Raw genomic sequence first — 24,699 nt, 5'->3', positions numbered from 1 at the left:
CCTTCTGTAAGTACTTGTCTTAGAATATCTGATGTTCTTTTCTTTCTCCTCCTCCTCCTCCTCAATTAATAGCCCTCTCTGCTGAGTACTTTTCACTTAATGACTTCCATGTCTTCTACATGTTTCACTTACTCCACCACTTATTAGGAGCTCTGCAGATCCAGAGATGCTGTGGAAGGTACCAGATGCCAAAATAGGTAATCCTACTCTAGTTTGGGAAAGATACACACACACAAACACACACACACACACACACACACACACACACACACACACACACACACTACTGTGATTTGTGAGCCATGTAACATGTGCTAGATAATGATGTAGACAGAGCAAATTTAAACTGGGCCATGTGGGGTAAGCAAGAGTTTGTCAGATGGAAAGGGACAGGGATAAGCAACCAGAGAGACCACCTCATGTGTGAACATGTTCCGTGGGCCACCCCTGGAACAGGGATCATGTGACTGTGGCTACTGCACAGGAAGGGGCAGGCAGGGCAGGGCTAGAAGCAGGGAGGAGGCAGTGGGAGCCACTGAGGGTACTGTGGCTCTGCAGGCTCTCTTCCTGCTACGTCAACAAGCAGCTGCAATTATTATTACTAGAAGTTCAATGACTATGGCATAGTGGTTAAGTGCAGGCTCTGAGGTGAACCTGGACGCCAGTTCAAACCCTGGCTCTGCCGCTTGCCAGCCGTGAGACCTGGAACAACTTGATGAATCTCAAGTGTAAAACTAGGAGAGGGACAGAGCACCTTTATTAATAGTCTTTATAGGATGCCATGGACTGATTGTGTGCCCCCACATTCGTGTGTTGAAACCCTAATCCCCAGTGCATATTTGGAGGGGGGGCCTTCGGGGGAGGTAAGTGGGTTGAGATCAGATCATGAGGTATCGAGATGGGGATTAGTGCCCCCATAAGAAGGGACATGCAGGGCTTGCCTCCTTGCTCTCTGTCATATAGAGACACGGTGAGAGAAGGCGGCCCTCTAAAAGCCAAGAAGAGGGGCCTCACCAAGAACCGACTCAGCTGGCATCTTGATCTTGGACTTTTCCAGTCTCTGGAACTGTGAGAAACAAGGGTCTGTTGTTGAAGCCACCCAGTCCGTGGTACTTCGCTATGGCGGCCTGAGTTGACTAAGATATAAGGAAGGAATGTATGACATGATGTAAAGGCCTGCCCAGTGCTTGGCCTCTGATGGACACTTAGTAAAGGGAGTAATAATACTGGGGCGAGGACACAGAAGTCTTTCCCCACCAAGGTGAGAATGATAACAGGGAAGTCCAGCCCTGGTCTTCCTCTGAACTCCTGTTTTCAACTCGCTCCTTTCCTGGCTTGGCACAAGAATTCTCCTAGGCCTTGAAGGCCAGAGAAGTGAGGGGAACAGAGGACTTCCAAGGGCTCGGCTCTAGGCCCGGTCCCACAGTCCTACCTCCTATCTGCTAGTCAGCCAGTGTGTTAGCTTCCTTTGGCTGCTGCGAGCAAATTACCACAAACCTCAGTGGCTTCCAACAACAGAAATGCATTCTCTCATACTTCTAGATGCTGGAAGTCTGAAATCAAGGTGTTGGCAGGGCCACCTTCTCCCTGAAGGCTCTCAGGGAGACTCCTCCCTTGCCTCTTCCAGCTTTGGATGACCCCAGACATTCCTTGACATACGGCAACATACCTCCAATCTCTGCCTCTGCCTTCATGTGGCCTTCTTCCCTGGGTACTCCTGTGTCCTCTTCTCTTAGAAGGACACCAGTCATGGATTTAGGGCCTACTCTAAATCCAGGATGATTTGTTCTCAAGACATTTAGCTAATGACATCAACAAAAATCCAAATGAAGTCACATTCTGAGGTTGCAGATGGACATGAATTTGGGGCGGGGGTACTAATCGGCCCAGTACAGCCAGGTACTTTCTCAAGCTTCAGAAGGGACCCATCCTACCTGGAGGCCCTCAGACACAGATGCCAGGGGACCTATTGACATCTGCTCCTCAATGAGCTCAGGAAGCAGAAATTAGGGAGGGGGCTTCGGGCACAGGGAGAGGCCCCAGACGTCAGCTGTGTTTAGGATGATGCGTTGGCAGGTGTTTGGTAAACACAGAACCCAGAAGCTGGCTCTGGAGGTGGGAGAATGGGGATATTTTATTTACACAAAGCTGGGCCTGGGTCATTGGACAGCTGTGTTGGCCCTGTGGCTGTCCAGTGACATCCCTGTGAAAGCTTCTGGCCAGCACACAGAACTGTAAGGAGGAACATCCCCAACACCGCCCGGAAGTGTGGCATATGCATGTTCAGTCTGGACGCCAGTTAGGCCCTGAAAATTCCCTCTACCATTCACCGTTTGCCATGCACAGAGGTGGATAGATAGCCGTTAGGAGACTTGTCATCCTGACTCTACTATGAGACCCTAGGAGGGGCTCAGTTTCTCCATCTACACCATGGCAGGTCAAAAATAAACAGAAGCACATGAAATAAGATCGCAGATTTGGTAGTGCTTTTAAAAAGTGTTTCAGAGTGGAATGTAAGGAATAGCAGGGAGGACATTAGGAGAAGGAAGGGAAAAATGAAGGTGGGGAATTGGAGGGGGAGACGAATCATGAGAGACTATGGACTCTGGGAAACAAACAGGGTTCTAGAGGGGAGGGGTGTGGGGGGATGGGTTAGCCTGGTGATGGGTATTAAGGAGGGCATGTACTGCATGGAGCACTGGGTGTTATATGCAAACAATGAATCATGGAACACTACATCAAAAACTAATGATGTATTGTACGGTGACTAACATAATAAAATTTAAAAAAAATAAGTGTTTCAGAAATGCAAAGAATTCCTATAGGACCACTTGAGAAGTCAATGTATATAGTCTATGTGTGAAGCTGTTACGTAAACAGCTCACTGGCCCTTTTAACAGGAGTGTTCCTACAGATAATAACCCCAGTACGTACTAGAAGGCTGCTAAGGACCTCTTATCTTTTCCTGACCTCAGGAGTAAGCTATGTGATGACAACGAAAAGACAGATTCCACAAGTCACCCTTTCACAGTATTCACCCAGTATTTCATAAGCATTTGCTGTGTGTCTGGCCCGCCCGAGACTCCAGACATCAACATCAACCTCTGTGGTTTGCCTGCTACAGGCACAGGGTCTTTGACTGTAGCAGCTGCTAACCAAGCACTGATGTGGTCCAAGTGTTGCGGGGGGGGGAGGGTGGTGGTGCTTGGGGCACAGCCTCCTCTTCATCAGGGTTCAGATGAGCACAGAAAAATAAACTGGGATGGGCTGTCATTCTGGCAACATTTGAGGTTGCTATGATGCAGTCATTCAGGCTTGTCAATCATTAACAAAAATGATGGCGTCAAAAAGGGTTCTGTCCTGACAAATGAACACCAACTCATCCTGTAGCCCTCACTCCCCCTGGCCTTTTCTCACTCTGTGTTCTCCTTCCAGGCTCGCCCTTCTCACCAGGATTTCAATCCACACTGTCCAGTCAACTCCCATATCCCAGCAACCCCGACCCCATGCATGCACACACATATACATACATTCACATACACGCACACACATACACATTCTCTGTCTCTGTCTCTGTCTCTCCTCTCTCTCTCTCTCTCTCTCACACACACACACCAATAATGTGGCTCATATAGCCTGGTGGGCAGTATGGTATTGGTCAAAGGAAAAGATCCTTCTTAACAGAGTACTTTAAGGCCCAAATCCCCTGCATACTTGGTATGTTCATGGCTAGGCCTCCAGATTCAATGATGTGTCCTGGTGGGCTTTTGATACCTAGACCTATTAAGATCTAAACAGTTGAACAGTTTTAACAGACAACAACTAGGCAGCATTGAAGATATTATAAAGAGGATGCTTGCAAGTTAGGCAATGTTTGCAAAAGATTGGGTAATATAGCTAATGGGACAGACTATCTGACAGATATAGCTAAATGCATACAAGTAGGATACATAGCACCACAGATTCAATTAAGAAGATCAATGTAGGTGGTGTAATAGAGGGAGTTAATAGGATGTAGGTGGTTGTATCATGATATTGTTAATAGGACACTGGTGAGTTGTATAATAACTACAGCTAATGAGAACAGGTAGGACACAGAGGGAAATGTCTATAGCTAAAAGAAAGCAAGTGGTGTAATTTTACTTGAGGTTATTATAGCTGAGCGATTTTCTGAGCAATTACATCAATCTGAAAAGACTGGAAAGGCTGAGGCTCAGGAGAGTGAAGGAAAAGACCATCATCATGCAGGGCCACGAAAAGTCAAAGGATATATCACACTGGTTTTCTGGAAAGTGATGGGATAATCAGAACAAGCAGCAAGTCTAATGAAAACCTTTATTTAAAAGGTAACATTGTAAAATGTGGAAAACAGCATGGAAGTTCCTCAAAAAATGAAACATAGAATTATTACATATATACCCAAAAGAATTGAAAGAACTGGAAGAGATATCTGTGTACCCACGTTCACAGCAGCATTACGTACAATAATCAAAAGGTGAAATAGCCCCAGTGTCCACTCACAGATGAATGGATACACAAAATGTGGTCTATACATACAGTGGAACATTATTCAGCCTTGAAAAGGAAGGGACTCCTGACACAAGCTACACCTGGGATGAAGCTTGAAGACATTATTCTAAATGAAATAAGCCAGACACAAAAGGACAAATACTACATATGAGGTCCCTAGAGTAGTCAAATTCATAGAGAAAGAAAATGGAATAGCAGTTGCTAGGGGCTGGGGGGAGTTACTGTTTAATGGTACAGGAGTTGCAGTTTTGCAAGGTTAAAAAAGTTCTGGAGATGGACGGTGGTGATGGTTGCATAGCAATGTGAATGTTCTTAATACCACTGAACTGTACACTTAAAAATGGTTAAAATGGCAAATCTTATGTTATATATAATTCACAATAAAAAATTCTATGCTGAGTGAAAGAAGACATTGACAAAATACTATATACCATATTACTCCATTTATGTAAAATGAAAATTGATTTATAGTAACAAAAAGCTTGTCAGTGGTTGCCAGGGGCTGGAGCAGAGGGAGGGACAAATTACAAAGGGGAGGGATGATGAAAATGTTTTGCATCTTGATTATGGGAAGGTTTTTAAGGGTATAGACAACTGGAAAATACCTTAAATGATTATATTTTACTGTGCATAAATTATTTCTCAATAAAGTTATAAAAATTTTAAAAACTGAAAAAATGAAAAAATTTTTAAAGGTAACATTGGAATATTAGCGAATCACAGACTTACGGTATTCTGCTACAATGTCCTAGGTTATATATATGCCCTAAGGTATTCAAACAAAAGATGCACATGCAAGAAAATATGATTCACTTTTTAAATGATGACGGGTTTTCAGTCCTTCATCTCCCTAGGGGCAGGAGGACTTGCCACGTGTAGGACTGAACAGTGGGCTCCCCTAATGCTCTCGTCCACTGGGGCCTCTGAGCGGGAGGACAAGGCTAAGAGCTCTTTCTTAACTATGCAGACACACTCAGCAGCTGAATCAGCACAAATCCCTATTCCAGGGAAGAAATCAATCCTTCCTAATGGGAGAGAAGTTAATTGAGTTGCTGAATTGTGTATGAGCTATCAATTACCCCATCACAGGCTCACTCAGCTGTCAGTCTAGGCAACACTTCTGAGCCTGTGGCCACCATCTTGGCTCTAACGGGGCTTTTTCAAAGGCCACATCCTACTGCTAACCATTTTTAGAAGAAAATGGCAGGTAACCACCATATGAACAAACGTGGCAGCAAAGCCTTTTTCCTGCCCTTTCTCCCAGTCAGCCAGCACCACAGTCTCTGTCCACATGTGAGTAGTTTATGAAGAATATGGAATCTACTATACAGTTTACAAAGAATACACAGTCTTAGTGAATCCTTCCAACACTCCAAGATAGAAATCATTAACAGATACCAATATCCTTGCTTGTAGCCACACTGCCTCAAAAGGGCCCAGAGTCCACATCCCAGGCCCAGAATGTCAGATTAAATCCTATTTGGAGAAAAGTCTGAAGGACTTCAGTCTTTCCTTTAATTTTTTATAATTATCTGTCTTTTACCATTAACAGTGCCCTCGTCTCCACCTTCCACCCACCCAGGCAGGTTTTCTAGCCAGAGGCTCTGATGGCCCGTTGCCCACTGGTCCTCTCATTCACCCACTGCTCAGTTGTCACCCTGCTGGGTCACAGTTCTCCTTGGGGTTAAGGAACACTCACTCTCAGCTTGGCCCTTGGGTCCCTAGAGCTGAATGGATACACTCTCACTTTCTGGTCCCACAGAGCAGCAGCATCACTCAGTGACTCAAAATCATTCTAAGAGGAAGAAGAGGAGGTTCCCATCATCCCTGAGAGCCACTAGGCTACAAAGGAAACAAGTCTCACTTCCCCAAACTCTCCTTGGTTGAAACCCAAGCCTACAAATGTGAAGGATGCATTATAATTATTAAATGCCATCAACATATCCACCCATATCCCTGGAGATGTGGGTGCATATGTAACAGCCCACGTTACCATCCTGGTGAAGACAGATATGAGGCTGATGAATTTCAGCCTCCATGGACAGTCTTTGTGAAGGGGTAGGTTTGGAGAAGGATATCCAATGGGGAAATGAAATGAAGAGGTGATTCCAGGAGATGCTGCAGAAAAGAGAGTCATAGCACTTGGTGACTGATGGATTTGGGCGTCAAAGAATACATTCCCTCTCACTGACCCTGAGCACTGCTAACAGAGTACCCTTGGGGCTGACATTCAGCTAGTGCACATCGGAGGGACTCTTACCTAACGTTAACAGGCTGATTCACTACCCTACTAGTTAGTAAAAGCCATGATCCCAGCCTTTCCCTCATGACATGTTCTCTGATTTCACATCAAAAGGAGTAAAGCCCTGGTTCTGTAGGGACCTCCAGGACTCGCTCCAGCACATGGCTGCCATCTCTCTGGGCTGACGGGTCTGTGCCCATATCTTACATTTGTTAGAAATGGTGAACACCAGCTCCCCACTCTATACACACATTGTCCTGCTTTGGTGACATCTTCTGCTCTGAGGTCAGCAGGGGTTGAGTGTTCCTCTCCTTAGAGAACCAGCCCGGGCTCTGGACTCTGGTCCTAGGGTGCTGGCTCAGGATTTGAGAAGCACCACCAACCCAGTGCCCCTGGTACTCTCTGCACCATCTTCCCAGCCTCGCTACTGTCATTTCATTAATTATTCAGAATAACTTTATGCACTGTTGCCTTTGTTAAAAGAGCTAGCTCCTGACAGCACTTTATTTTTAACAATATTCAGGCCTGATGGGGGGAAATGATAAGGTGCCTTGGTAGCTTTATTTAAATCTTATTTACTCCAGTAGTCCAGCCTGGAGATGATGTGCAGCCGTTCATCAAACAGTCCTGAGCCTGCAGACCTTCCTTCAGAGCTAAATTTAGAGCTGTAACCTTAATAAAGCTATAGGGCAGGAGCCTTTACCCATCAGAGGGCTAGCTTATCGAAGGATACACAGCAAGAGCAAAGTTGCCCAAGCTTCGAAACCTATGAACTGCTGGATCTGTTTTCAAACACATGGGGTAAGCGACAGAAGTTGTGAAGAACAGACTGTTGCCACTTTAGGGTTAAATAACAATTTCTTACCTTCATATGGTTTACAAACCTGGGCCTCAAGCCATGGGTTTGAGGCCTTAGTGTTTTTTCAAAAAATGCTCAGCTGCCTCTTTCACGTCCTTTCATGAGAAAGAAGGACAAGATGGTTCTAATCTGTCCGTGAAATGAAAGCATGAAATCCTGGGGCCCTGGCTTTCTAACATGAGCCCACAGCAGAATCACCTGGAGGCCACATCAAGAGGATGTGGGTCTCCCAGCCCTCAGTTTCTGATCCAGGGGACCTGTGGCCGGCCTGAGATTTCCATTTCTAAGGTGACATGGATGCTGCTGGCCCAAGAACCACATGTTGGGAACCACTGTTTAGGTGAACTCCAAAGAAAATTGAGGGAAGAACTTTCTACTGACAGAGTTGCTCATAAATTGGGCTTTTTCATAGAGCAGAGGAGACAGTTACAGAGCTTTATGTTCCCAGGTCCATTGCTGAGCACATTCTACATTCTCTCAGCTACCTTACCAGGGAGGTATTATTAGCCCCATTTCATAGAGAAAGGAAACTAAGGCTCAGAGAAGTAAAGTAACTTTCTCAAGGTCTAACAGCTAATTGGTCATCAGACCAAACTGGAACTTAGGGCTGTGTGACTCATGGTGCCTAAGGTAACAGTGGGGAGGGGGAAGCAGCAGGTTTGTATTTTCAGGCATCATCTAGCACTCAATCACTAGGTCACACATCTCCAGCAGCCTCAATTTCTCCATTTTTGTGAAGGGGGGACAAAGAAAGTATTGATGAGCACATTTATATCCCCTGTCTCGGGGAGTGCCTAATTTAGGCAGCATCCATTAAAGAGCACGTTCTCGATGCCTGGGCGATCTTTCATTAACATTGTCAGAGCCAGGGGCCGAGCCTCCAAAAGGTATCTAGCAGGGAGACACAGAGGAAGTGGGGGGGGCTCCACCCCCCCCCCAAGAGCCTCTTGCCATCTCCAGCAAGAGTTGTTTGCTAGGCGCTGTGTGTATGTTTCACTGGCACAAACAGCGGTCATTAATAAATCACGTTGTTCATGGTCAATTTCGCATCCTGATGCAGCCAACCTAGGCTGCATTTTTCATCCTTTCTTACCCCCGGCACAAGCCTCGTGGGCAGAAGCTTACTGAGGCACTCACTTCCATCAAGTAAAATCATTTCATGTGAAATTGAGGAAGTGGGGAGAACAAGCCAAAGCCACTTTTTCTTACTGTGACTGCATAAGTAGACAGTAGTGCTGAGAAAACAGCTTTTCTCTCTCCGGGGCCAAATGGGTAGGGACTCGCTTCCCAGAAAACTGTCCCAGCAGTTGGTGCCACCGTCGCAGCTCCTGCCCCTGGGGCCAGAGGCTGCACTGACAGAACACGCTTCCCAGCTTCTTGTTCTTCCTTCACCTGTGTTTTTAATACAGTCTCACTGGGGCTGTTGTTCATTGTTCATTTATGACCACACCATAGAACGCAGCGGACGCTGCCTACCAAATGAGCTCCAACAAAGTGATGTGCACAGTGTGGGGAAGGCTCCCTGTCACACAGCCCTGACAACCACTCACCCACATTGCTATTTATGAAGTACCTACTGTGTGCCTGGCATTGAGACAGGCAGCCTTGATCCTTGCCATACATACAGCCTGCATCTTCATCTGAGGCCCCATGAGCAGGTGCCCCTGAAGGCTGAGTGCGTGCTCCAGGGCCCCGGACACTTCACCTGCCCCTTCGGGTTCAGTTCCTCAGCTCTGTTACCCAAATGTGCAGATAACAAAAGACTCAGGGGAAACAGATAGCAGAGACAAGATTCTCAAACCACTGCGTAGGCTGGGATGATGGGCTGACACTAGTCAAGTTGAAATTTCACTATGATTAAAACAGCAGAGCTTCACAATTTTTGTTTTCTAATCCAACGATGCCAATACTGGATGGAGGAGGTCCGGGAGCACATCCCGGGAGGAGTGGCTGACGGACCTGGCGATGTTTATCCGGGAACCCGGAGACTCTGGAGAAGGGAAAAGAGCTGCCTGCTTATATCTAAAAGTCTACCCTTAGAAGAGGCTTGAGGGGACATCTGTGTGAGGAGGGGGGACATCTGTGTGAGGAGGGGGGACACCCTGGGGGGCAGAGGCACACTTTGGCAGCAGGAGCGCCAACCCCGCAAAGGCTCAGGAGACACCTGGTTCCTCCTGCAGGGAATGCACGGAATGCAGCAGAGGCAGGACAGGAGGCCCGAGCACAACGGAGGAGATTCCTCTTCCAGGCCAGAAGCAGAACCAGGTCTGAGAGTCCATGAATCTGTTTGTCTCTTCACAGGGCACAAGGACCAGGGCACACACGGTAAATGGGCAGTAAATAACAGTGAAACAGAAGAAACACAGATACGGCGGTGGACTTTTGAGTCCTCATTCACAAGACTCCCAAGTCCCTCCTACAGGTGATTAGAAATAAGACTTGTTGCAAAATCCCTGAACCAGCAGCCATATGTAGGTGCATTTGGCCTCCATTTCCCCAGCTCGTGGGATCTGAGGCCAATTGATCAAAGTGCCCGTGGCCATGGGTGTGCCTAAGAGGGCCACGAACACCTAGACTTTGCCACGGGACAGCAGAGCACGAATGCCACTCCAGTCGCATCCAGCTTCATACCACCCCCCGTGAACGTACCAGATTGAGCTGGAAAGGGAGAGAAAGAGAGCGATGCCTAAACCATATGGATACCTGAAAGATGAGGTCAGTGATGTGTCTGACATGCTCTTTTCCTGAAGCAGTTGTGAGATAAAGGACTCCAAATTACTTGACTTAAATTTCCCGGCAGAGAGCAGAAGGATAAAACCAGGCTCCCCATGGTGGTGGTGGCAGCCCTTCCTGGCGCTCTCAGAAGCGACGGTGGGCTCGGAATGCCACCAGCCCCTTGGGAAGAGGAAGGAGCCGGTCCATCTGTCAGAGACGGCTTTGTTCTCACCTGCTGTTCCCACTGACTGCATATCCAAAATCTATTTTGCTCACCTCTCCATGCTGAGGAAGGGGCGGGTTTGAGCGGGGGAGGTAGCACGGACCAAAGAGCTTGTCTGTGCCCCATCGGCTAGCAACTGCTGCCTGGAAAGCGGCTACAACCCCAGCCTCTGCCCTGCCCCTGTGACCGGGCCACAGGCAGGCCACCTGTGTCGGGGTGCGTGGGGGGCCATGGGGCAGCTTCTAAGGGAATTGAGCCCACAGGGTTGGTCCCATTCGAGCTGACTTTAACCACCTGAGCTGCCCATTGCCTTCCTGAGAAGGAACCTGACAGAAGCACAAAACAGCTCCGAGATTAGTTCAGAAAAATGTGGCTCCAACATTTACAAATGGGATTTGGAAAAGGCATCTCATTTCCTAGGTGCTGGTGTAAGGAGGGGTGTGGAAACAGGTAAGAAGGGGCAGGCTCAGGGGACGCTCGGCAGCGACAGTGTCCCCGTGTCACCTTCCGGCCGGCTGGCTTGAGGGCGAAAGCAGCCTGCGGGTGGGCAGAGCTGGGAGCAGTTGTTCAGGGTAGCTCAGCACTCAGGTGGCCCCGGGCGCCAGGAGAAGGCAGCACCAGGAGTGGCAGACTGTAGCCTCAGGGAGCCTGGGGCCTTCTCTGCTAAAGAAGCATCAGTGATGTGCTATATGGTGGCTAATTGAACAGACTAATAAAAAATTTTTAAAAATAAAATTTAATTAAAAAAAATTTTTAAATAAAAAAAAAAAAAAGCAGCATCAGTGCTTCCCTGGGAGGGGGCAAGGACTCTGTTTAGGGGAGGGGAAAGGAGCGCGGAAGATCCTACAGGCGCCTCCTGTCAAACCCGCACATGCTGAAGCCCCGGGGCTCTGCTGAGGGCACGTGGAGAGGCACAGAGCTGCCCCGTACCATAGCTGCTCCACCCTCGCAAGGGCACAGGCAAGCCATAGGGCCCAGGACAGCAGTCGTAGTCCCTGCCATGTGGCAAGTGGGGGGCCAGTGAGGGAGAGGAGTGCGCAGCATGGACGCGCATGAGGCTGGCCAGCTCCAGGCACCGGGTTTCACCAGAGACACTGCCACACAGAAGCCATATCAAGGAGGCTCTGGAAGGGCTCCACAGCGTGGGCATGCTGATAAGTCAAAGTTTAGTCTGGAAAGAGACCACAAGGTCACATACAAAGGGAATCAGACTTACTCTGCCGCTCTGGAAGACAGAACTGGGGCCCGCAGATGGAGGTGACAGGAGGCAGATTCTGGATGCCACTGAAAGGAGCAGATATCAAGCAGCACCTGCCCATAAGCTGGGCATCCTGGGCTCTCATCCCTGTCAGCATCAGGCAGAGTCCCAGAAGATGTGTCTTGGGGATGGCTTCCTCTGATGGGAGTGGTCCCAGAGGCCCCAAGAGGTCCCTTCCACCTCTTAGAAATTACAGTCTTATAAAATCAAAGCCCTCAAACCATCTTGCACTCCCCGCGCCCGGGAAAGGCACAAAGGCTGAGTTTAGACTGCAAGACCCTGTGTCAGGAGCAGGGAGAGGAGAGGCATCCTCTCTGTCCTGGGAACAGAAGACCATGTTCAAACAGGCTGTGGAAATGTCACAAGATACAACCAATTTTTAGTGAAGTGCTTATGAGGTTATTTACCTGACGTAGAAAGTGACTCAGACACTTTTTTGGGACTTGGGTTACAGAAAAAGACATTTCTGTGCCTTAAAGATCCCATTCTGAAGGAACACTGTGTTCCCCCTCAGGCTCCCACCTCTGGCTGACGGCCTTGACGGTGGGTCTGCGTGGGATAGGAGGGAGCCCTGGCCAAGGCTCCAGGCCCACACTGGGATGTGTCCCCCTGGGCCCCCCACCCCGACCCAGGGTCCCTTCTGGCAATGCTGCTCACTGGGGCAACCCGGATGTCCCGGCTCCGACCAGCCTCTGCAGAGAGCAATTTCACAGGGGATGCTCACAGGGAAGCTCTCTTCCTCCGAGTCAGCTGCTAGGAATCCAACGCCTCGCACTGATTTTCTACAGGGGCAGGGAAGACAGACCTGCTGAAGTGGGGCTGAGAGGCAAATCCAAGGCAGCCTGGCTTTCTGGGGGATGGGAGGACTTAATGTTAGCTCTAGTGAGTATGAAGGTATTAGCACCCTTCCCTGCCTCCTCCGGGCTTCTGGTTTGGCCAGCAGGAGCATCCAGAGGCTTGGATCCCTTGTGAAACATGGCCGCTATTCACTCTCCTCCTGGTAGTCTTTCCACGGGGTTAATTATCAGTTGCCAGTGGCTGCACTTTCTGGCTTGGTTTTGTTTGTGACCTCAAAGCACAATATTTACACTCTGGACTCTTTGTAGAGTCCCCAGATGCTCCCTCGGTGCGGGTCAAGTCAGGCGTGGAACCAGGCCTCAGTGTGCTTTCTCGGATTCCTCTACAGTGACAGGGCAAGTGTCTACCAAACCGCCCCAGGGCTTGGATCGGGACATCCCCCTGTGGGCCAGTCCCCCTCACTGTGTGCCAGCAACGAGGCTTGAGGTGCTGGTGGAAGAAGGAACCATGACAGCCCCTCTCCCATGCCTGCTGGTGTCATCTCTGACGACATCTTGAGTGTGGTGCTGACGAGGCTGCTGTCAGGGCTCCCACCCCCCTTTCTTGGGGCCGCTGTGGGTTCCATTTGGGATGATTTGGCTCCATTCTTGTTCTAAAGGCTGGGAAGGATCTGACCTGAAGAAAAACTCATCATCCTGTTACTCATCATTCAACACTTATTGAGCTCCTACTATATACAGGGCACTGGGCTAAGTGTTGGGGATACCAGAGAGACTGAAAGGCTAGCTTGCAGGGCGCCTGGGTGGCTCAGTCAGTTAAGTGTCCAACTCGATTTCAGCTCAGGTCATGATCTCAGGGTCCTGGGATCGAGCCACGGGTCGGGCTCCACGCTCAGTGGGGAGTCTGCTTGAGGATTCTCTCTCCCTCCCCCTCCCAAAATAAATAAATCTTTAAAAAAAAAAAAAAAGGAAAGAAAGAAAACGAAAAGCTGGCTTGCAGTTAGACAGGAATTAGGTGTAAAAAGGTACATCATAACCTCGGGGTGTTTCCTGATGTAGATGAAAAAATGAGCCAGCATTTTTTGAACATTTATTAACCTTGTTCTCGTGTGCCGGACATAATGTCAAGGGCTGGGGAAGTGGAACAGGAAGGACTGGCCCCTGACCTCAAAGAGCTCCATTCTGGAGAAGGACTGAAGCACCCGTGAGGCAGGACCCAGAGCACTGAGAGCCAGCGTGGAGCACGCAGGCGCAGACAGGGCTGAGGGAACGTGGGCTGCACCTGGTCACTGCCAGGCTTGCTGAGCTCTGCCACTCTCCAGGTACGCACCTGCCAATGGTTTCCATCCTCTGGGGAAAACCTCCCTCGATGGAAGAAGGCCTGCCCTCCCATAAAACTGTCCATCTCATGTGCCCCCAGCAGGTACCAGGTTCTGCCCTCCACAGCAGCTCACCGTTTCACTGTCTCTGGATCTCTAGGAAGTGAAGAAATCAAAACAAACTTCTTTCCTCCTGGCATCGTAATCTCTGCAAGGAGTTCACACAGACAGCCAGGCAGGAAAGGCGGCACACTTTGATTTTCACTCTTTAGACCCTTCAGCTAGAGAGCCAGGGGCAAGGCTGTGTTTGCTTTCCCCTCCCTCCCCCGCACCCCTGATCCTTCCCTGCTCGCTCCCCTTCATCTCTCCCCGCCCCTCTTCTCTCCCACCCATCCACCTGCACATTTAATATTGATTGCCGGGGCAGGCAAGGCTCTGCTGCCTTAGCCTTCCCTCCTGGAAATCTCCCAGTGTGGCTGAGCCGCCGGTGTGTATCTAACATCTGCTCTGATGACTTCCCCCAGCTCTTGATGATCAGGTCCTCCTTCAGTTCTTGAGCCAGTCGTGACAGATGAAAGAAAGGATCGTGCTAATTCGCCTCAGCTGCACCCTCAGCTGCCGGTAATGGGCCTCAGGGCCAGGGTTCAGGGCTGTTGTGAGGCTCCCATCTCCTGATCCACTGGCTCCTTCACCGAGTGTCCCTTGCTGCCAACCAAGCCCTGGCCTACAGGCCCCCAGCGGTAAGCCTAGGTGCCTGCTTTCTTCCTCAAAGCTAGGTTTTCTATACGTCTCTCCAGGATGGTCCAGGCCCCAACACCAAGCTTGTTTTGCCCCTCAATTCTGAGCAGTTCCTATAGTCATAGAGGAAGAGGGGAAGAAGGGACTCCTTCCAGTCTCCAGTTCTTGTCAATATCTCTTCGGCAGCTTCCACTGACATGTTCAACCTCAGCAGAACTTGCCTCCCTGGAGGCCTGAGAAACAGCCATGCTGCAGCCCTGGATCTGAGGTTGAAGCAGAAGCCAAAGAGCCAGGAGACAGCTATCCAGGACTGTCCAAGATGACATCTAATCAGTAAAAGTTCATATGGTGGCTCATATCCTCTTTCTCTTTATGATTTTATAATATGAGAATATGTGAGACAAAAACACTTTATTTGTCCCTCCTGGACCAACTAGAGAAGGTGCCATGAAGCAACAAGTTAATAAGGACAGACTTGCCCAGTGCCCACATACCCCCAGCTCATTTCCCTACCTTCCCCACCACCTTGTAAGGACAGAGGGGTCAACAGCTTGAAGAGTTCCCAGGGATATCCAGCTGATATAGAAAGAGATAAAGAGATAAGAGCTTCCAAATATTCTGATGATGAGTTTGAGTCATAAATGAATCCCCTTAAATGTGTTTATAGTTGGCTAAATTCCAAAGCTGCAAATAAAAGACTGTGCATTATGTTTGCCCTTATATTAAAAACATAATCAGACTATGCTTCCCCTCTTTGTTAAACCCAAGAATGCACCCATAGTCCAACCCTTCTTTAAAAATAAATTTTTAGAAATCAATGAAATAGAAACCAAAAGAACAGTAGAACAGATCAACAAAACTAGGAGCTGGTTCTTTGAAAGAATTAACAAGACTGATAAACCCCTGGCCAGACTTATCAAAAAGAAAAGAGAAATGACCCAAATCAACAAAATTATGAATGAAAGAGGAGAGATCACAACCAACACCAAAGAAATACAAACAATTATAAGAACATATAATGAGCAACTCCATGCCAGTAAATTAGATAACCTGGAAGAAATGGATGCATTCCTAGAAATGTATCAACTACCAAAATTGAACCAGGAAGAAATAGAAAACCTGAACAGATCTATAACCACTAAGGAAATTGAAGCAGTCATCAAAAATCTCCCAAGAAACAAAAGCCCGGGGCCAGATGGCTTCCCAGGGGAATTCTACCAAACATTTAAAGAAGAATTAATACCTATTCTCCTGAAACTGTTCCAAAAAATAGAAATGGAAGGAAAACTTCCAAACTCATTTTATGAGGCCACCATTACCTTGATCCCAAAACCAGACAAAGACCCCATCAAAAAGGAGAATTACAGACCAATATCCTTGATGAACATGGATGCAAAAATTCTCACCAAAATACTAGCCAATAGGATCCAACAGTACATTAACAGGATTATTCACCATGACCAAGTGGGATTTATCCCCGGGCTGCAAGGTTCGTTCAACATCTGCAAATCAATCAATGTGATACAATACATTCACAAAAGAAAGAACAAGAATCATATGATCCTCTCAATAGATGCAGAAAAAGCATTTGAGAAAGTACAGCATCCTTTCTTGATCAAAACTCTTCAGAGTATAGGGATAGAGGGTACATACCTCAGTATCATTAAGCCATCTATGAAAAACCTACAGCGAATATCATTCTCAATGGGGAAAAGCTGAGAGCTTTTCCCCTAAGGTCAGGAACACGGCAGGGAAGTCCACTCTCACCACTGCTATTCAACATAGTATTAGAAGTCCTAGCCACAGCAATCAGACAACAAAAAGAAATCAAAGGCATCCAAATCGGCAAAGAGGAAGTCAAACTCTCACTCTCTGCAGATGATATGATACTGTATGTGGAAAACCCAAAAGACTCCACCCCAACCAAAACTGCCAGAACTCATACAGGAATTCAGTAGAGTGGCAGAATATAAAATCAATGCACAGAAATCAGTGGCATTCCTATACACCAACAACAAGACAGAAGAGAGACAAATCAAGGAGTCAGTCCCATTTACAACTGCACCCAAAACCATAAGATACCTAGGAATAAATTTAACCAAAGAGGCAAAGGATCTGTACTCAGAAAACTATAAAATACTCATGAAAGAAATTGAAGAAGACACAAAGAAATGGAAAAATGTTCCATGCTCATGGATTGGAAGAACAAGCCTTGTGAAGATGTCAATGCTACCTAGAGCAATCTACACATTCAATGCAATCCCCATCAAAATACCATCCACCTTTTTCAAAGAAATGGAACAAATAATCCTAAAATTTGTATGGATCCAGAAGAGACCCCGAATAGCCAGAGGAATATTGAAAAAGAAAAGCAAAGCTGGCGGCATCACAATTCCGGACTTCCAGCTCTATTACAAAGCTGTCATCATCAAGACAGTATGGTACTGGCACAAAAACAGACACATAGATCAATGGAACAGAATCGAGAGCCCAGAAATGGACCCTCAACTCTATGGTCAACTCGTCTTTGACAAAGCAGGAAAGAATGTCCAATGGCAAAAAGACAATCTCTTCAATAAATGGTGTTGGGAAAATTGGACAGCCACATGCAGAAGAATGAAACTGGACCATTTCCTTACACCACACACAAAAATAGACTCCAAATGGTTGAAAGACCTAAACGTGAGACAGGAGTCCATCAAAATCCTAAAGGAGAACACAGGCAGCAACCTCTTCCACCTCAGCCGCAGCAGCTTCTTCCTAGAAACATCGCCAAAGGCAAGGGAAGCAAGGGCAAAAATGAACTATTGGGATTTCATCAAGATAAAAAGCTTTTGCACAGCAAAAGAAACAGTCCACAAAACCAAAAGACAACCGACAGAATGGGAGAAGATATTTGCAAGTGACATATCAGATAAAGGGCTAGTATCCAAAATCTATAAAGAACTTATCAAACTCAACACCCAAAGAACAAATAATCCAATCAAGAAATGGGCAGAAGACATGAACAGACATTTTTCCAAAGAAGACATCCAAATGGCCAACAGACACATGAAAAAGTGCTCAACATTGCTCAGCATCAGGGAAATCCAAATCAAAACCTCCATGAGATACCACCTCACACCAGTCAGAATGGCTAAAATTAACAAGTCAGGAAATGACAGATGTCGGCGGGGATGCGGAGAAAGGGGAACCCTCCTACACTGTTGGTGGGAATGCAAGCTGGTGCGGCCACTCTGGAAAACAGTATGGAGGTCCCTCAAACAGTTGAAAATAGAGCTACCATACGATCCAGCAATTGCACTACTGGGTATTTACCACAAAGATACCAATGTAGGGATCCGAAGGGGTACGTGCACCCCAATGTTTATAGCAGCAATGTCCACAATAGCCAAACTGTGGAAAGAGTCAAGATGTCCATCGACAGATGAATGGATAAAGAAGATGTGGTATATATACACAATGGAATATTATGCAGCCATCAAAAGGAATGAGATCTTGCCATTTGCAACGACGTGGATGGAACTGGAGGGTGTTATGCTGAGTGAAATAAGTCCATCAGAGAAAGACATGTATCCTATGACCTCACTGATATGAGGAATTCTTAATCTCAGGAAACAAACTGAGGGTTGCTGGAGTGGTGGGGGGTGGGAGGGATGGGGTGGCTGCGTGATAGACAATGGGGAGGGTATGTGCTATGGTGAGCGCTGTGAATTGTGCAAGACTGTTGAATCACAGATCTGTACTTCTGAAACAAATAATGCAATATATGTTAAGAAAAAAAAGAAGAAGAAGATAGCAGGAGGGGAAGAATGAAGGGGAGTAAGTCGGAGGGGGAGAGGAACCATGAGAGACGATGGACTCTAAAAAACAAACTGAGGGTTCTAGAGGGGAGGGGGGTGGGGGGATGGGTTAGCCTGGTGATGGGTATTGAAGAGGGCACGTTCTGCGTGGAGCACTGGGTGTTATGCACAAACAATGAATCATGGAACACTGCATCAAAAACTAATGATGTAATGTATGGTGATTAACATCATAAAAAATTAAATAAAAAAATAAATTTTTATATAGTATTTGTCTCTCTGACTTATTTTGCTTAGCATAATACACTCTAGCTCCATCCATATCAATGCAAATAGCAAGATTTCATTCTTATTGATGGCTGAGTAATATTCCATTGTATGTATATATATCCCCCACCATTTTTTCATCCATTCATCAGTCAATGGACATTTGGGCTCTTTTCATGATTTGGATATTATAACCATTGGAGTGCATGTGCCCCTTTGAATTAGTTTTTCTGTATTCTTTAAGTAAATACCTAGCAGTGCAATTGCTGAAACTAATATTACACCAAATGTTAACTCACTGGAATTTAAATAAAAACTTCAGGGGCAACTGGGTGGTTCAGTTGGTTAAGTGTCTGACTCTTGATCTCAGCTCAGGTCTTAATCTCAGGGTCATGAGTTTAAGCCCCATGTTGGGCTCCATGCTGGGCGTAGAGCCTACTTAAAAAAAAAAAAAAAGGAAAAAAATAAATAAAATAACTTTTTAAAAATCCTCTCTACTTCAGCACTCCCTCTAGGATGAGGAACCACAAAACAGAAAGGAATAATATTGCCTGCCCTCGTGGCTGGGGCCAGTTTCAGGCGCCAGAACCTTCAGCCCCAGAAAAGAGCACTGCCCTTGCGCTCAGGAATCCTGAGTTCCACCACTTGTAGCTACATACACTAGCTTCTCTAAAACTCTTGTTTTCTCTTCTTTAAAACCAAGATCATCAAGCCCTACTCACAAAATCATTATGAGGAGTGGACCTGCCTGATCCCCCATTCATTCAGCAGAATGCCTGAAGAGGGCAAAACTCTGGCAAGAATATACTCAGACAACTCTTAAGTCCAGAAAGGTTTCCTCATGCCTAAAACTTGCCATTGAACAAGCCCACCTCTGGTTTAGAGAGCTATGGAAACACAAACCCTGGATGTACTATTTTGTCGTTTCTAACCCCAAACTTGCTATTTAAACTCATCATCCCTCCAGCATGGCTGGCTGTCAGTGTGATTTCTGTACCACAAGCCTGCATCCCCATGCCAACATTCCAACGTGCTGCCTTCCCATTCCCCAGAAGCTAAACAAGCTGGTTGACACCACGTATGGCCTTTCATGACTCTGTCTCCCAGGGGGCCACTGCCAGAGACAACATGGGACCTGAGGCAGTCACCTCTCAGACACAGTATGGATGGCTCCAAGCAGCCCATCCTCCCAAATGGAAAAATGTTGCACTACCCATATCCCACTATCTGAGGGTCATATTTGTACACAAAGGTCTACCAATGGCCATGGTGAGGTTTGCCTCCAGCACCACTGATCATTGCTGCATTCAGTGTGACCAGAACTGTGCTCAAACCACCTTGGTCTGACCCACTCAGGCCTATCTAAATTACTCTTTGGGAGCTGGGTCCCATGTCTCGTTTCATGAATCTCTTTGCAATTATGCTATGCTTAGACTCCGGAAAATGAGTCTGCATTCCCAAGCTTACTTAGACATAGGTAAAAAAGGCTCCTGGATATGGTGTGTGGTCAGAGGGGACCCAGAATGTGATTCCAAACACTAGCTGAAGACAGCCATATATTTGAGGATAACCCCTAAGTATTACATACTAGACTTGACTATATGCCCAAATATATGCTAAATATCCTTTCTGCCCTCCTCAAGTATTTAACTGAAGCCAAGATTATACAGTTGGGCTGATTCTAAGGATTTGAATTACTGGAAGCTGTTTTCATATACACCAATTGGGTTATTTAACACAAAATTCAACAGTGCTGGATGTCTGAGTCTGAATAAAATTATAGAATCATTATGCTGGGAATGGTCTGTTTTTAAAAAGCTCAATTCTGGTGTCACTTTAACTGAACCACAAATTCCCTGAACATTTCTGCATGCAGGCTTGTTAATTCAAACATTCATAATACAACCAGTTTTTGCATTTTGCATAATGCACATTCAGACCTCTGCACAATTTTATAATTAAACCTGCATTTTGTATTAACACACATGCAATACATACAGCCACTATTTGTTTTCTATAGAACAAATAAATCCTCACTTGGGGAAAAAAAACTGCTGGAGAATGCATATGGTATTGTGCATAATCAATCAGCTTGTGGGGCTTTAACACTAAGTGTATATGGATTTAGGGTTTGGGGATAATAACCAAATAGCACTGAATAAGCAGACTGGATATTATCTGAGGACAAGACAGCAAACCTCTACCGATGAGTAATGAACCCAGAGCAGAGCAATAGCCGAAGGGAAAACCAAATGCTGCCAAGAGGGGGGAGAGCTTTCCCCAGCCCCAGCCCTACCAAGTACACTGCCACGGGAGGAAGGGTTGAATAAGAGATGCACAGCTTCAAGTCTCTTTCAGCCAAACATTTGTTGACCATATATTCATAGTAGTCCCCTGAGGATCAGTACAACAGCACCCGATTTAACTGAAGACCCCTCCCCTGCCCCATGCAAAAGTAGTTCAGCTGTTGAGACTGATGACACCACACATGTGCCAAGAGAGTATGAAAAGTTTTATTGCTCACATAACGAGGATTTCTGGGGATAGGCAGGCATCTAAGCCATTCCAAAATGGCTTGAGCAAAGGGAGGGGCAAGTGGCTTTGGTTTGCAATGTGGTTGAGGGTAAGGCCAGGGTGAGAAGAGGCTGGGTTTGCATAGTTTGAACTTTCTACCAGCACCCAGGGGAGGAGCAAATCCATTTTCTTGTTGGCTTGCCCAGAGATGGGACACAAGGGGATTAAGGTGGGTTGGGACTGGAATGCTGTCAGCAGTCAAACATCAAAAATGGAGGGTCTTTATTACAATCCTCCTACCTTCAAGCTGCCATTTAGGACTTTAAAACCCCACTCTGGTTATGCTGAGTGAAATAAGTCAATCAGAGAAAGACATGTATCACATGACCTCACTGATATGAGGAATTCTTAATCTCAGGAAAGAAACTGAGTGTTACTGGAGTGGTTGGGGGTGGGAGGGATGGGGTGGCTGGGTGATAGACATTGGGGAGGGTATGTGCTACGGTGAGCGCTGTGAATTGTGCAAGACTGTTGAATCACAGATCTGTACTTCTGAAACAAATAACGCAACATATTTTCAGAAAAAAGAAAAAGAAGATAACAGGAGAGGAAGAAAAGGGGAGTATGTCAGAGGGGGAAACGAACCATGAGAGATGATGGACTCTGAAAAACAAACTGAGGGTTCTAGAGGGGAGGGGGGTGGGGGGATGGGTTAGCCTGGTGATGGGTATTGAGGAGGGCACGTTCTGCATGGAGCACTGGGTGTTATGAACAAACAATGAATCATGGAACACTGCACCAAAAACTAATGATGTAATATATGGTGATTAACATAACAATAAAAAATTAAAAAAAAAAAAAATAAAAAAAATAAAACCCCACTCTGAAATTGACCTACTGTGTGACTCTCTTCTCATCAGTAGAAGTTGTATAACATTTAACATAAATGATGTCACATATATCAAAGGAAACTGGCCCAGTGCCTGTATATAAAAGATGTTTAATCATTGCTTCTCAATCTCAATCCGGAAATTTAAGAACAAAGAATCTGTTTCCTCCACATAGTTCCACCTTTACCCTTAGTTTGTGTTCTTATGAAAACCAGAGAAGCCACCAGCTCTAGTAAGACTCTTGAAACTGTCTACCAGAGATATTGGCATAAGGGTGGGACAAGAAGAGTAGAAGGGGGGCTATAAGGCTGGTGGCAGGGGTAGTGGGACCAGGGAGGGTGGTGGCCAGGGCGCTGCAGAGGGCAACTTCCCCAAGACGTGTCACAGAACATGTCTGTCTGAACCACAGGGGACACGTAGCTACAGAAAGGATGGCCCCAATGGGGTGAAGCAAAGGACAGGAAACGGTAAGTGTTACGGATTGAACTGTGTCTCCCCAAAAAGATATGTTTAAGTCTTAACCTCCACCAATACACTACTTCAGGATGTGACCTTATTTGGAAATACAGTCTTTGCAGATGTAATCAAGTTAAGATAAGGTCATTGTCAACTAGAGTGGGTCCTACATCCATTATGACTGATGTCCTTTTAAAAACGAGACAGACACAGTGAGGGAGTGTGCCATGGGAGAACAGGGGCGGAGCCTGCAGTGCTATGGCTGCAAGCCAAGGCCACCATCAGAAACTGGAAGAGGAAGGAAGGGTTCTCCCCAGCGTCTCAAGGGAGCAAAGTCCTGCTGATACCTTGACTGTGGACTTTTCTCCTCCTGAATTGTGAGAGAATAAATTCTGTTGTTTAAGTCACTCTTTGTGGTATCCTGTTACAGCAGCTCTAGGGAACTAACATAGAAGAGAAGAGATCATCCATTACTTTCATTCTTTTTCTTCATTGAAGATTTGAGTGTGTAATTTTACTCCAAATTGGACTAACTGGGGATGCTAAAGTTTTTTATTTTAGGATGATGAACAAATCACAGATCTTTATATATTACCAGTTAGCCTTTAATTCCTCAAAATTATTTTAAATATACAGTAAGAAAATATTTTAGGTAAAATATCTATAGTTTTGGCTCATAATAATTTTTATACTGCACAGTTAGCATTACAACAAATTTGCAAACAGAAGGTAAATATAAGTTTTCTTAAGATCTGCAAGCTAAGACGAAATGTTAACAGTGATTATCTCTGAGGTATGGGATTATAGGTAATTTTTCTTTCCTTTTTATAATTTTCAAGTTGTCCTCATTGTAACAAAATTTTTTTCAAAAGAAACACATTTTTACTTTCTAAGAGACATTATTATTTTCATAAAAGCAAGAAACAGGATTCAATGCCTTATCTTATGGGCTTTTGTCTTGACTTTCAATCCTGGGGCTCAGAGATCTGTTCACAGCCTCCTCATCAGGCCTAAAAGGATTAGAACGGGGTATGCAGTGGCAGGAACATCCATTTGTTCCGTTAGAAATTGGGAAAAAATGAACTTAGCCTGCCAGCACAAGAGGCTCAGGCCAGGGAGCTTGTGGGTAATATTTTCTGATTTAGTCTAATACAGACAGTTCTTTTACTCTCAGGAGTTTTCACAAATTGGCCTTAAAGTCCAGCTGCTTATAAGTCTCTTTGTAACAAAACCCAAGCATGTTTAAGAGTAAAGGGAGTGTTCTGATTCTGCTAGGACTGCACAAACCGAACAGAGCCCCTGTCTCCTGCTACTTCCAACTACATGCTGCAAACATACAGAAAGCAACTGCCTGAGGACTCAAGAAAGTAAATGACAGCAGCAGATTTTAGAGGAGTCAAAATTTGGCAGCGCACAAGGGAAAGATGCCCACTATTTTTTTTTCTTTCTTATCTCTTTGCTGTGCCCAGAGAGTGGGTCCCAACTCTGGGGCTGCAGAGGGGAGCAGCAAGATGGGGGGAGTGAAAATGGACAGAAACCTTGTCTTCCTGACCAGAGCAACCAAGAAAAGGTTGGGCTGGAGAGTATAAGGAGAATCCCGGAGAAGAGCAGGAATGAACTGAGAATGGAAAGTACAGAACTCAGTTGGAACCCAACCAGGCTGTTCTGTATCTTAATGGCAGCAGTGACTACACAGGTGTATATATTTGTCAAAATTCATTGACAACTATATGGTACTTAAAAGGGTTACATTTTATTATATATATGTTATACCTAAATAAAGTTGATTTAAACATTTTTTTAAAAGAGAGCCAAGAAATAAACCCACAGTGAGCCCTCCAGGCCCAGTGGCTCCACCTTCGCGCTTGCCCGGCCCATCGCCCAGGGACTCCCTGCCACGCCCACAGTGCCTCATGCTGCCCACCACCCAGGCTTCTACCAGGCCTGACCCAGGTGAGATCCTGCAGCAGATCACGGCCATCACTGACCAGAACCTGGAGGAGGCACAGGCCAGTAGGCTCCACGCCCAACATGGGGCTCGAATCGGGACACTGAGATCAAGAATCTCATGTTCCACTGACTGAGCCA

The 24,699-nt window shown here is 46.2% G+C and overlaps 1 protein-coding gene across 4 annotated transcripts in view; it reads right to left on the bottom strand.

The window, feature by feature from the left end:
* HHAT (hedgehog acyltransferase) overlaps positions 1 to 24,699 on the bottom strand; it is a 347,597-nt gene that overhangs the window by 1,472 nt on the left and 321,426 nt on the right. The window lies entirely within an intron of this gene.

This window comes from Zalophus californianus, chromosome 10 (genome assembly GCF_009762305.2).
Source record: "Zalophus californianus isolate mZalCal1 chromosome 10, mZalCal1.pri.v2, whole genome shotgun sequence".
NCBI lineage: Eukaryota > Metazoa > Chordata > Mammalia > Carnivora > Otariidae > Zalophus > Zalophus californianus.
The sequence above is the reverse complement of the archived record's forward strand: the minus strand, read 5'-3'. Positions and strand labels throughout refer to the sequence as shown.